The sequence below is a fragment of the Panulirus ornatus genome, chromosome 10, assembly GCF_036320965.1.
Source record: "Panulirus ornatus isolate Po-2019 chromosome 10, ASM3632096v1, whole genome shotgun sequence".
Classification (NCBI taxonomy): domain Eukaryota; kingdom Metazoa; phylum Arthropoda; class Malacostraca; order Decapoda; family Palinuridae; genus Panulirus; species Panulirus ornatus.
In genome coordinates, this window is record NC_092233.1 from 14,151,549 (window position 1) to 14,166,237 (window position 14,689).

Consider the following 14,689-nt stretch of genomic DNA (forward strand, 5'->3'; position numbering starts at 1 on the left):
TTCTCACTCCAACCATTGCTCTATCAGCACTTCCCTCATAACCTCATGGTCGCCCCCAGGGGGTTCTCACTCCAATCATTGCTCTATCAACACTTCCCTCATAACCTCATTGTCGTCCCCAGGGGGTTCTCACTCCAACCATGGCTCTATCAGCACTTCCCTCATAACCTCATGGTCGTCCCCAGGGGGGGTTCTCATTCCAATCATTGCTCTATCAACACTTCCCTCATAACCTCATGGTCGTCCCCAGGGGGGGTTCTCATTCCAACCATTGCTCTATCAGCACTTCCCTCATAACCTCATGGTCGTCCTCATGGGGTTCTCATTCCAATCATTGCTCTATCAGCACTTCCCTCATAACCTCATGATCGTCCCCAGGGGGTTCTCATTCCAACCATAGCTCTATCAGCACTTCACTCATAACCTCATGGTCGCCCCCAGGGGGTTCTCTTTACAACCATTGCTCTATCAGCACTTCCCTCATAACCTCATTGTCGCCCCCAGGGGGTTCTCATCCCAACCATTGATCTATCAGCACTTCCCTCATAACCTCATGATCGTCCCCAGGAGGTTCTCATTCCAACCATTGATCTATCAACACTTCCCTCATAACCTCATGGTCGTCCCCAGGGGGTTCTCATCCCAACCATTGATCTATCAGCACTTCCCTCATAACCTCATGATCGTCCCCAGGAGGTTCTCATCCCAACCATTGATCTATCAACACTTCCCTCATAACCTCATGATCGTCCCCAGGGGGTTCTCATTCCAACCATAGCTCTATCAGCACTTCACTCATAACCTCATGATCGTCCCCAGGGGGGGTTCTCATTCCAACCATTGCTCTATCAGCACTTCGCTCATAACCTCATGGTCGCCCCCAGGGGGGGGGGGGGGTTCTCATTCCAACCATAGCTCTATCAGCACTTCCCTCATAACCTCATGGTCTCCCCCCAGGGGGTTCTCATTCCAACCATTGCTCTATCAACACTTCCCTCATAACCTCATGGTCGCCCCCAGGGGGTTCTCATTCCAACCTTTGCTCTATCAACACTTCCCTCATAACCTCATGGTCGCCCCCAGGGGGGGGGGGGTTCTCATTCCAACCATTGCTCTATCAGCACTTCCCTCATAACCTCATGGTCGTCCTCATGGCTCCTCCGTCGGCCTGCCGCCCCGCCCTACCATTCCCCCAGTTTGTTTTTATTGTGCGTTGTTCCCCTTCCCTCCCCTTGCCTCCTCCCACTCCTCCCTCCTCCCCTCAACACCAATCCAGCCTCACATCCCTTATCCCCGCAGACTCCCGAACCTTGCCATCCGCCCCGCCCCGCCCCGCCTCGCCCCAGCCCCCGTTCTAAAAATAGCAGCGAGGCAGAACAGTGCGCCTCATATCCTCGGTGGAAATAACGTGTTCTTCCGGTCCGACCTTTGACCTTTCGCCGCTGCGGTCTAGGCCTAAAGAAAGGCTAAATATAGCATGGGTGGCGGGGGGAGGTGGAGGGAGGTGAACGGCCGGAGGCGCTGAGGGTGGGAGTGGGGAGGCGGAGGAGGAGGGGGATGGGTGGGTAGGGGAGGGTGGGGGAATGTTGTTGTTGGGAGGGCGTAGTCAAGGGACGACGAGGGTCAGTTAAGCTGTTGGAACTTAGGGCGAGTTGTTTGTGTGTGTGTGAAGTGTAATAGAGAGAGAGAGAGAGAGAGAGAGAGAGAGAGAGAGAGAGAGAGAGAGAGAGAGAGAGAGAGAGAGAGAGAGAGAGGTATGTAGTGGAGAGGAGTGTGTGTGTGTAGTCTGGATGCACCGGTTATGACTCGTGTCGCGTTCGAGACGTTGTTCACGATTCTCCGTACCACATCCACGAGCCAGTGGGTCGCCCGGTGTGTGTGTCCCTTCCTCCTCACGTGTGTCATCACGTCAAGCGTCCCCGTCATCATGGTGTCCGCTGGTGTATCCACACAGCCCCATGGTCGGGTCCACTGTCTGCCCACCCACTCTTCTCCTAGTGGCTGGAGACTGTGCGTAGTTCGAGGTGCGCACATATGTTGCCTCTCCCTCGGTTGTAAGAATCGAGCGACCTCTTCGGGATGTAGGTGTGGCCGTTAAACCTCATACGTCTGGGTCAGGTCAGAGGTCACGGTGTCACACGCAAGGGTTCGAAGAGTCGTGTTCAACTAAGGGTCTGTTACCGCCTACCTCGCGAGGTTAGTGGGGCGATGCAAGATTTAAGAGATGGAGGAATTTTGATCCGGTTCTGATGCTGTGTCTCGCTACGGTCTGAGAGATCCTCGCCTCTACCCTCCACACTCACAGCTCCTCCTCCTCCCGCTGGTGTGTACCGCGCCACCCCTGCTGGTCACAACAGTCGGGTGGAACACGGTGGAGCGTTCGTATAAGTCAGTGTTGTAGGTGTACATGGCGCTCCAACTTGATCTTTGGCCGTCTGGTGCAGTGTGGAAGGCCAGGAGTGGAGCCTTTGACTCACGTGACCAGGGGCAGTACGGGGGGGGGGAGACGTGGGGAGGTGAGAGTGGGGAGTTGAGGGAGAACGTGGGGAGATTAGGAGCTGCGAGTGGCGGAGGATGGAGACGAGGGTTGATGATTGGGGACGGAGGAGGGGGCAGGGGACTGGAGACGTGGGGTAATGGATAGTGGAGAGGGAGGGGTAGGTTAGGTGATAGGGGAGAGGGGGAGAGGTGCAGGTGAGAGGGACGGAAGAGGGGCATGGGTGGGAGGAAGGGGCTGTGTGAGAGGATACACGAGACGTGAGTGAGTGTTGGGTTGGTAGCAAGAGTGTTTGTTCTGTGGTATAGGCTAAAGTGTGTGGTGGTGGTGATGGTGATGGTGGTGGGGGACGGGGGAAAAAGAGGCATGAGGTGGAGTGTGAAATAGAGGCATGAGGCAGGACAAGGCATGAGAGAGAGAGGTGGGGAGGAGAAAGAAGTTGGGATGGAGATTTGTTAAGTATGGCTTGACCTGTGTCAGGGACGAAGAAACACAGACAAAACGAGAGAGAGAGAGAGAGAGAGAGAGAGAGAGAGAGAGAGAGAGAGAGAGAGAGAGAGAGAGAGAGAGAGAGAGAATGGAAGTGCGTGAGATTGTGGGAGATGGTGAGAGAGTGCTGGTAAAGAGAACAGGAAGTGCCTGAGGAAAGATCTGGAGTGACGTGAGAATAGTGGTGAGGGGTGGTGGAGGTGTGAGAGTAGGGAGGAAGGTGGGCAGTGTGAGAGGTGAGAGAGAAGAGGCATCAAGAGTAAGGAAGAGTACCTGGGAAGGACTGGTAATCTGATGGTTTATGACCAAATTATTAATTCTTTAGGACGTTGATAGTATTGTAAGTTCCTATGCATATAATTAGACCAATAAACAAGAAATTTAAGATAAAGAAAATTGTAAATTAGAAACAGAGATAGGACGGTAAAACAGAAAGCTTCTCACCACCCTCTGCCTTTGGCATATCAGACGGCAGAAAGATGACGATAAAGGAGCACTTTGCAGTGTGGGAAGAGTATACTGACGTGGTAATTCTGAAGGAATGTGTGAATGGAAAATACCTCATCCATCAAGAGATGCAGCAGCCATGGGTGACATCACACACTCTTGACGCGGACTCGCCTTCACCAGTAACCACTTACCCTCCTCCCTTCGTACTCGCAAAAACCACCTTCACCAGAAACCACTCATCCTCCTCCCTTCCTACTCGCAAAAATGCCTTACTTCTCTAGGTAAACTTTCCATTGTATTAAGCAGCTTTTCTTCCGCCTATCATTTTCGTAGCACCTTCCACGATGCATCTCCTTCAGTCCTATCGTATGCTTTCTCCAGATCCGTAAATGTCTCATACACATTCCTCTCTTTCTCTGAGTATTTATCACGCAAATTGTTTCGGGGCAAGCACCTGCTTTACGCATTCTTTTACCATTCCTGAAGGCAAATTGCTCCGCTCTGCCTAACATAATACCATGTATGATCAACAGACTTTTATTTAATAGCACGAACATTATATCCGAACTTGCTCCCGCTAAATACCTGTTTAATTTTTTCCGACTCTGGCTCTGTCTAGCCGTGCCGTCCCTAACATATAGAGTCTATTATTACCAAAGCTCTTACTTGGATGTATTTATTCTACCGCTTAGGCTCTAGATATATATCCCTGGCTTAGCTACATATATCGAACATTCTGCTTAAAGACTAGAGGTCTTACATCATATTTAGGTAATAGTCCCACTACCACATCCTTCCTATATCTAGTTCGAGCGTCCAGATGAGCGCTTTAGCCCTGTCCTGGGACCCCTCTCCCCATCTCACCTACCCTGAAACACTTTAAGAACAACTGTACCTTCATATATATAGTGTTGCTGACTGTGCCCTGAACCTTATGTGTCACGTCCTCCAGCTTAACCCCTGGGTAGCATAGCTTTCTGGTCTTTAGGTTCCCATTGCAGAACTCTCAGTCCAGATGATTATCAAGGACACTTGATAATCATGAGTGAGGCGAGGCCTATTCCTCATCTGGTCACTCAGAACCTGGAACCTCTTTTCTCAATCACTGGTCGTGTTGTATCACCTTTATCGACTTTAACCACACCAGACCGCCTGCAGTTTAAGGTCGTTTGTGCATCAATCATCCTAGTGTCTATCTAACATGTCCTAACTTGGTCGTAAACCCTGCTCCTATGCCTCGTAATGCATGGCTTGAGTTACGACATGCCCATGCCTCACCCTCTCACACTCGCAACGTATTACTTACCCTTTGTTATGTCCTTCCTGTCTCTACGAGCCGCTTTCGACAACCTTCCGTGTAAATCACGGAAGATGGACAAGCCAGATTCTCCTTTACAATCCGGGTAGGAGCTCCTTCCTGCAGTCGCGACGGCAGCCGGAGCAGGCCAGGCGAGCTGCGTAAGGCGTCTGGGTAACGATCGTTTGACCTTGCTCCAACGAGAGGCACAGCTGAGACCAAGCTCGCTCGGGGGAAGGAAGGTGTGAGAACAGGAGAAGAGGAGGAGGAGGAGGTGTCAGGGTTGAGTATAGAGAAGATGGAGAAGTATGAGAGGACAGTAAATAAGGAGAGGGGAGTGTGAGAGTAAGGTAAATGGGGAAAGGGTAGTGTGAGAGTATGGTAAAGGATGAGGAGGGGATGGGAGTATAGAGGTGAGAGTAGGGTAGAATGAGAGAGAAGTGTAAGAGTAGGGAAGAGACATTGCAGATGAGTAGGGTAGACAGAGACTGTATTAGCGCGAGACGGACGCAAGATTTTGATAGACACATGGACGTTGAGCGGGGTTAAGGGTGGGAGGATGTCTTCAAGGCAGAGAGAAAGAGAGAGTGTGTGGTGAGAGCCTTAGGGGCGTGAGACACAGCAAAACATCCCATCCAAAGTTTAAGAAGCCGTGCGAACGTTTACTGAGACAATCGAATGCTAAGAGAAAAAAAAAAGTAAACATGGAAATAGATGATAGACGATATAAAAGAGAGAAAAGGATTTTGTTCTTTTCACAGCTTTTGTACAGGATGGAATCACAAGCCCCTCATCCTCTTGAGCTGCATTGTTCGTGAGGAGCCGGTCAGACTTTGGGGTTGGGGGGAGGAGGAGGGTGGAACACTGGAGGCCCTCCTCCTCCTCCTCCTCCTCCTCCTCCTCCTCCTCCTCCTCCTGCTGGTGGCGGTGGTGGTGCTGCCGCTGATGGTGTCAAGGGCTCTCGGCACCGCCCGAGGAGCCATAAAGTGGCGCTGTTGCCAACCACACCATCAACCAAGCCAATAACTCGGCCCCCCCTTTGCTCCCCGCCTCCCTGGCCACCAGCTTCCAGGAACTGCTTGCTGCTGCTTGTGGGCCCATGTGGCTGGGGAGCGCTGATGCCGCGTTGACGGTTCTTGAGAGACTTGGAGGTGTTCGCTGTAGGGGTGGGCGTCCTTTCCGTCCTTCCCACATATGAAAAAAAGTAAAGAAACTTATCGCTTCTCTTAATCCTTCCTTTTTTCGGCTTCGTTGGGTTTTAAATTGTAGAGAATATGAAGTTTTTCTTCAGGAGAATCAAAATTTGTCGCCATGAGAAAAGGTCAGGGGGTTAGTACCGTCGCTGGTGTCCGAAATGTCATCGACTTCCAAAATGTCGCGCCATCGATGATCCGGATATTCGCCCGTCAGTATACAGACTCCCTGGTGCCACCTGAAGGGGGATGAAGCCATTACAATAATCCTCATCGCGCTGTTTTGATTGGCGGCCCGCTTGGCATAGCATGGGTTGCTGAGCGTAAGTTGAGGCTTGCCCCCTGCCCCTTCTTCTTAAACCAGTTCTATGTCTCTTGTCACTCAGCTCTGTGGTGATCTGGTGAATGGTTGATGACCGAGCGAAGGAAAACTCTATGGTGGCTCTTGCCTCGTCCTCTCGAAATACCACCACGTGCCACTCTCGTGCCTCTGACTTCATCACCAGTGTAGGGGAGAGCTGTAGCTGGGTCCCGAACTGCAGAGCTGTCACTGGGCCCCAATCCAAAGAGCTGTGTAGCTGGCCCTAATCCGCAGAGCTCTAGATAGGCCCAGGCCACAGAGCTGTCCACAGAGCAATAGCTGGACCCAGTCCACAGAGCTGTAGCTGGTCGCAGTCCTCAGAGCTGTATCTGACCCTAATCCACAGAGCTGTAGCTAGACCCAGTCCACAGAGCTAACCCTAATACACAGAGCTGTAAGTGGGCCCCACTGGACAGAGCGGGGGTAGATGATGTCTGAATAGTTGAAATGATATACCTTGCTTACATCCGTGCTCTGATTAATTATGCCGCGCCTCCGCTCTCTCTAGTACCTGGCAGAAGGCGTGGAGGGAGGGAGGGAGAAGATACACGATCAGATTACGGGCATCATCCCGGGCTGTTGCACGACGAGAAACATCCCACCCCGCCAGGAGGAGAAAACGTGGAGACGCGATGAGTGCAACATGTGGGGTAGGAGGAGGAGGAGGAGGAGGAGGAGGAGGATATGCCGGGCCCCGGGGCCCTGTGGTTATCGAGGGGCCCATTTGGGGCCGCAGCACCCTCCCTCGCCCACCACGCCCCACCGCCGCCCCGCCCCGTCCCGTCCCGTCCCGTGCCGCACTTCCATCCCGCCCATCCACCCGCCCAGCCTTTAGTTGAAAGATCGATGGTGTCTCTCTCTCTCTCTCTCTCTCTCTCTCTCTCTCTCTCTCTCTCTCTCTCTCTCTCTCTCTCGAAGGCATGGCTGTTGAAGGAAGCCCTGGAGAGGCTGGAAGAGAGGGAGGGAATCCGCGAGTGTGTGTGTGTGTGTGTGTGTGTGTGTGTGTGTGTTCTAATACCCCCACTTCCACATTCCCAATATATTGCTGTTGTTTTCAAAACATCGCTGTTATTTGTCTCGCCTCTCGCAATTTCACCGCACATTTTTCCAGTCCATTTCCAGTTTATGAGCGGGTTGTATACATTTCACTTGTATCCGCTTAACACCAACTTCAAAGGTCTCGATTCTTTTTCCATTTTTTTCTTTTTTTTTTTTTTTTTTTTTTGGAACGAGTTTGAGCAGAGAGCATCTGATCCTCTTAATCTACTCGTGTTAGGAGGTTCCCGTAGGCTACACGTAGAGTTGGCCAGGGCCCTGACACGCAGGCTCCCTCCCTGTTATAGTATGTTGCTGTGCTGTCCAGGTTCGTTATGCAGGTATGTGTCATCATCATCCAGACTATGTGGTGAAGGTAGACTGTAGCTGCTGCTTGTATAGCCCATTCCTGGTGTCTTCTTTTATATCATTGTGTGTATCAACCAAAACTTTATACTTTGTTAAAAGAAATTACACCGTAAAGACACGAATATATATATATATATATATATATATATATATATATATATATATATATATATATATATATATATATATATATATATATGTGTGTGTGTGTGTGTGTATGTGTGTATCATCATACGTTATCGCTGTTTCCCGCGTCAGCGAGGTAGCGCCACGAAACAGACGCTGAATGGCCCATCCACTCATATACACATATTTATACACAAATGCCCATACACGGACATATACATACATCCACATATCAACATATTCATACACTTACATACACATACAAAACATACACATATATATACATATGTACATATTCATACTTGCCTTCCTCCATTCCTGTCGCTACCCCGCCCCACAGGAAGTAGCATCGCTATCCCCCGCTTCAGCGAGGTAGCGCCAGGAAAACAGACAAAAAATGGCCACATTCGTTCACACTCAGCCTCTAGCTGTCATGTGTATTTTCACCTTTGGAGGTAGTGTATAAACGGTGAATCATGGCTTTGAAAAATTACTTTTTGTAAGTGAAAGTGAATTTTTCCTTCCGTATTTTTTAACGGTTAATATATACGTATATCGATAGCTAATTCACCCCTTAAGCAGGGCGGTACAACCCTTGAGTGTGATGGCGTAACCACGACCCTTAAAGGTCAGGCCAAAAGGTCGGTCTATCATACCTCGAGGGATTAAGATATTTTCTTCCCTAATCCGGAAGGGAATTCTGCCGATGAAGAGGGAGGGACCGACCCCTCGCAACGTTGCTGCAGCGGATACCAAACACAGACGGCAGCGTGGGGTGTTTTTGTTCTTTTTTTCCTGTGTTAAAGCCTGGTTAAACCCGTGAGAACAGTCACACAGGTGGGAACGCTCCCCCTTGGCAACACATGCGGGGGTTGTTTTATATAGTCTTGCCCTTACCAAGTCTGGTTCACGACGAAGTAACTCATCACCCGGCTCTTTTTCCCGACAGGTTTTTTTCAGAGGCATCTGGCCCATTAACGGACGCCGTGCTCCGCGTGGGTGGATGGTGATGGAATGGCTTCAATGGGTATTTGTGCAAGAGGACAACCATAACGTTAAAGTGCGGGGAGTCACGGGACGCTTTGTCAGCGGAGCGGACCAAGTGGTCGGTAGGGCGATGGTGGCGGGTTCCTTAGGCTGCGGATCCCACACTCTGGTGTTCGTTGTACTTTATTGCCGGCAGTATACTCCCAGGCGGAGCTCCTGGCTGATGGCCTGTTCTCTCTCTCTCTCTCTCTCTCTCTCTCTCTCTCTCTCTCTCTCTCTCTCTCTCTCTCTCTCTCTCTCTCTCTCTCTCTCTCTCTCTCTCTCGCTCTCTCTCTCTCTCTCTCTCTCTCTCTCTCTCTCTCTCTCTCTCTCTCTCTCTCTCTCTCTCTCTCTCTCTCTCTCTCTCTCTCTCTCTCGCTCTCTCTCTCTCTCTCGCTCTCTCTCTCTCTCTGTTATTCTGCAGCAGCAGTTAAGCCTAGAGAGGGAAGAACTTTTGCACGAATAACGGGTGACGAAGGCGTAGATATTACGTGCAAGACCTACGCTTGTGTATTACTTTTTGCGTATTTCGTATACCGCTTCCTACTTTAGACTTATACTTTATGTATTGCTTTTTTTTTTTATATATTTTCAAGTAGACTTACGCATCATGTATAAGCTTCCTACATCAGACTTAAGCCTGAGAATATCCTAGAGCAACTAACCGTTGATCCCTCCGCGCAGTACATGTCTGATCGAAGAACCAGCTGTCTTTCAGAGCACCGAACTCGTCTTCAGCAATCTTGACGTTCAACTTCGCCACTTCGTCCAGTACGACCTGCCTCAATGCCAACCATCCAGTCCAGTAACTACCGGAGAGAAAATTCTCAGCTGGTCAACTTTTTAACACTGGTGACTATGATACATATTAGGCTTTTTAAGATCCGGGGCTGGAGGTTAGGAGGAATGAAAAAGGAACTCGTGAATTAAGGAGGATAGAAGAGTACTTTTTCTTGTTTAAAGTTCAACAGCCAAATGTGGAACAGTCAAGGCTGCTTATAGCCATCCATTTCTCTTAGTTTAGTTTTATGTGGAACAACATAGACTTTCTGGCTTTCCATTGACCTGTGACCCGGAAGGTTTTAAAAGTGCAATGGAAAAGGTTGATCCTTTATCACTTAGACGTAAGCCGTATGCTTACAATCGCCGACAAAAGCCTGGAACATGCCTGTAAGCCTTGTACGTGTTCAGCGCCTGGTCCACGATGATGTTCCGAACACTTTACTTCTGCCTGTCGAGACAAAAGGTTCGGCACAGCTTCGGGCTGGCATGTCTCAGGGATGATGCTCGTGGCGGTGTGGTTATCCGCCACCAGACTACACCAGGGTTCTTTTAGTGGGTGTTTGGTTATTGTCTAACTTCTTTTGGAGTGTTGAGGACTGAGGGAAGGGGACAGCAAACACGAATGACAACAGAGGTCCCTGTGCGGTAGATAGGAGGCGGGTGAGGTGCCATAGTTCGGGGAACAAGCAGTGGCAACGTTGCCGGGTTTGTGCTGCTGCAAGGGAAAAGGCGAAGCTGAGATCGTGCACGGAAATGCGGCAGAAGACAACGTCGAAGATGTCGCGCGCGCGACCCTTGTCGGCAGAGGCAGACGTCGGAGTTATTACTGTTGTCTGCTGCTGGCTATGGAGACGCACCATGTTGGGGGGGAAAAGGCGAGTTTGAGTCATATGGCGAATGTCTCCTGACGGAGGCTGGCCTCGGCGTCCAAGAGCCGGCGTGCTGACCCGACTGGCAAAAGGTGGCTGCCGCAGGGGTATGAAAGAGACCCAAGTTCAGAGGGGCGTTGCCGCCGCCACGTCCATTACGGTGGGCTCTGAGGGATTATGGATCTACCCTGTAGCAAAGGTCAGAAGGGTCTTGTCTACCTACCTCACCCTCCCCCGGTACCTGGCGTGCGACCTGAATAGTAACAGCGAGGTCATATGAGGACACACGAGGTTACTGTCACTCGCCTGATACGGTAATTCCATCGTACCCACTTGTCGGGCCCAGCTTACGAGGGAATGCTATTACAGTGTAGCAGTGCGGTTTCATAATCCAGCACTCGAGAATTGTCCCGTCGTAACTGGGGACGTTTAAACTCTGTACACTCCTTTGCAGTACAGATTAATTCATAAACATCTTGTAAGCTGCAGCGTAAAGAAAGTCTTCTGCTCGGGATACTGGACGTGGCATCTCTGCGTTATATACTTGGAAGAAGGAAATGAACGCGTCGGTCAAGGTGACATGTCGTACGTACGTGGCCCCAAACGATCATGAAACAATGTTACTACAAGAACATGAACGCATCGGTCAAGGTGACATTTCGTATGTACGTGGCCCCAAACGATCATGAAACAATGTTACTACAAGAACATGAACGCATCGGTCAAGGTGACATGTCGTATGTACGTGGTCCCAAACGATCATGAAACAATATTACTACAAGAAGAACTGGTGCTGTAGTATGTAAGATTGGTTCACCAGGACATGTAGTGGTCTTAGTAGAGGCTCCAGCGCTGTGGGTGACCATCCACCCAAGGTTCTGTACTCTTCGTCTGCTCCCAGACAACCAACCAACCAATTTCTGTGGGGCTGTTTTTCTAGGCACATTTCACTTGATCATTCATTTCCTTCTCTCTTAGTTTTATTCCTCTGGGGAAATAGCGTTGAGACCATACCTCCGGGAAATGGGCTCCCATTCCAGGCTGTGAGGAGAGGTCTCCCCCCTCCCCCTCCCCCCTCCCTCAGTTGGCCAGGTTATCGGGTAATGAGAGACGACACATACCGACTGGTTGCCTGACGCAGTATTACATCCTCGCCCTCTGCTGGCGACAGTGTGATTGTCATTTCAGTTGTGCTCCTGAGACGCTCACATGTGATCAGAGACCCACTACAGCTGGGCACGCCATCCTGTATGCGATTCTCTCTGACGCGGATGGATGTAATATTGAGCCTCGTCGGTGCTTACAGTAGTTGCAGAATGGATCGGTATTTTTTCCAAGTTTTGACCTAGCGCTTGAGGACCTATAATCTCAAAATGTTTACTGATTCTGGAGCCTACGGTGCGAAGTTATGAGATGATGATAACCAACGTAGCTTGCGATGTATCCTTAAGTGTGAAGAGGAGCAGATGATAGTAGTAGTAAATCTAATGCTGTCAAAACGTAGATGAATCCCTATTTGATTCATAACAACGGGTGTTAACATTATTACGGTGGACAGTTGTTTACCGCCCCACTCCTGATGTGAGGACTTTTGGGAAACATTGGACCATCAGCCGTGTTGATGACGACGACCAGGTGTGGGTGGCTTAGGCCGGACCTGTTGACCGTGCTAACATTTCGTCTGTGTAGCCCAAAGGTTGGTGCAGCTTCATTGGTCGAGCCAGGGACGGTAATTCACGTTTTAACAGCCGGCTTTGGGTGGTGCGTCGCTTGTTTTACGATGATGAGCGCGGAAGGTGTTCAGCGTTTCGTTTTCTTCGTACCTGTAGTTAGAGCTTGGTGTGTGTGTGTGTGTGTGTGTGTGTGGTTGGTAATTGGGTCCTCAACAGCATTACGTGTCGTGCTTCAGGTGACTAAGAGGATTATGATCGGCAAATGACCTTCATCAGCTGTGCACGTCATGGCTGGATATGTTCATATGCTCAAGGATATTGCAGTTGATGTTCGGCCTCCTGATGAACGGCTGGTGTGTGTGTGTGTGTGTGTGTGTGTGTGTGTGTGTGTGTGTGTGTGTGTGTGTGTGTGTTCTGGTGACGAGACGAGAGGGTAATTGGTCTTTATTGACTTGTAGTGTTTTTGCCGATAATTTCACGGGCGCAAGTGGACGAGTTTCCTCTCCCGTGTGTGCCCTTCCGCCTGGCTGCTGATAATGCCTCGGCCGTAAGGGCTGAGAGAGAGAGAGAGAGAGAGAGAGAGAGAGAGAGAGAGAGAGAGAGAGAGAGAGAGAGAGAGAGAGAGAGAGAGAGAGATGCCATCCGTTCTGCTGTCATGCTGGGGATGACCGCTGTGTGTTACAGTGAGGTTGTGTGTGTGGCCCGTCATGTGACGCCACCATCATTCATCACCAGTTCTGGATTTATCGACTGATCATGGTGGGCAGGGATGGTGATGGTGTCGGTGGTGATAGTGGTGGCGGTGGTGATAGTGGTGGTGATATTGATGGTGGTGATGATAATGATGGGTGTGATAGTGATGGTAGCGGTAGAGATGGTAACGGTGATGATAGTGATGGCGGTGGTGGTCGTGATGGCCGTGGTGATAGTGATGGCTGCTGTGATGATAGTGATGGTGGTGGTGGTGGTGGTGTTTCTATTCCTAGTACAGCAGGAGGGCCACTCCATTGTACCCCACTGTGCCTCACCAGGTGTACACTGGCCTCACGTATCACAACTGATTTATTTATTCATTTTTTCCCTGTGATGGCCCAGCAGGATGTCCACATCCCCTTTTGAGTCATCCCTCATGTGGAAGGGATAGTAGGAGCTCTTCGCTGTACCACATCCTGGCCTCCAGTGTATCATACCTCTCCCTCCACAGTAGGCATATCTCGCACCTCAAGGCAGCACAGCTCCCTCCTCGTGGCACAGCTCATCTTCAAAAGTAGCACAGATCGACCTCCAGAGTATTACGTTCTCTGCCTTTCCCATTAGGACAGCTCGCCCTCCGGAGTGCCACCCTTCACTGTACGTCCATCTCGCCTTCCGGTGTCGTATCGTTCACCATCCAGAGTACCACACCTTGACCCCTGCCGCAGCGTACCTCGGTCCTGTAACTCCAGCAACACGTCCCTCCGTCGTGGCACACCTGGCTCTCCAGAGCAGCACACAGCTCGCCCTCGACTCATTCCCGTGCCCGGGTCTCAGCGGGGAAATACACGTTGAACATATGGTGATGCATTATTGTCCCCCGGTGGGAAGGGAAGTGGGGAGGAATGGGTCCTCAGATGGTGGAGCGCGCTGTCTACCTTCTACCCCCTCCGTAGTTTACCCCCAGCGATGGGGCAGTGTGGAGCACCGCTTCTCGTTGGTTTACCCGGCTGTGGGGTAGTGTCAGTCGCAGCGCACCCGGCTGTGGGGTAGTGTCAGGCGCAGCGCACCCGGCTGTGGGGTCGTGTCAGGCGCAGCGCACCCGGCTGTGGGGTAGTGTGGTACGGTACGTACCTCACTAACGCCACAGAGGCGGCACCTCCTGTCTACAAGGACTACCCACATACCTGACGTCGCCATTACCGGTCGTCCCTGCTGTCATGATGGTATCCACTGGTCCTCCTTCACCTTTCTTTCGTCAGAGGAATTGTGTTCGGTATGTTTGTAGCCTCAAGTGGCCTCTTAATCACCTTTCTCCCTCCTCCACCTTTTCCTCTTTGTCTGAAACGTGATCTTTTTCCAGGCCAGAAATCATTACAGCGGCTGGTGTGTGTGTGTGTGTGTGTGTGTGTGTGTGTGTGTGTGTGTGTGTGTGTGTGTGTGTGTGTGTGTGTGTGTCCTGGTGACGAGACGGGAGGGTAATTGGTCTCTATTGACTTTAGTGTTTTTTGTCGATACTTTCACGGCTCAAGTCAATGAGTTTCTTCCCTCCCGTGTGTCCTTTTCGCCAGGCTAATGCCTCGGCCGTAAAGGCTGAGAGAGAGAGAGAGAGAGAGAGAGAGAGAGAGAGAGAGAGAGAGAGAGAGAGAGAGAGAGAGGTGTCATCCGCTCTTTTGTGTGTTAAAGTAAATATGTGGCTGTCATGTGACGCCACCATCATTTATCAACAGTTCCAGTTATCAACAAATTGCGGGGTGGGGGGGAATGGTGGTGGTGTTAGTGATGGTGGTGGTGACAGTGATGGTGGTGTCTTTGTTTCTTAGTGCAG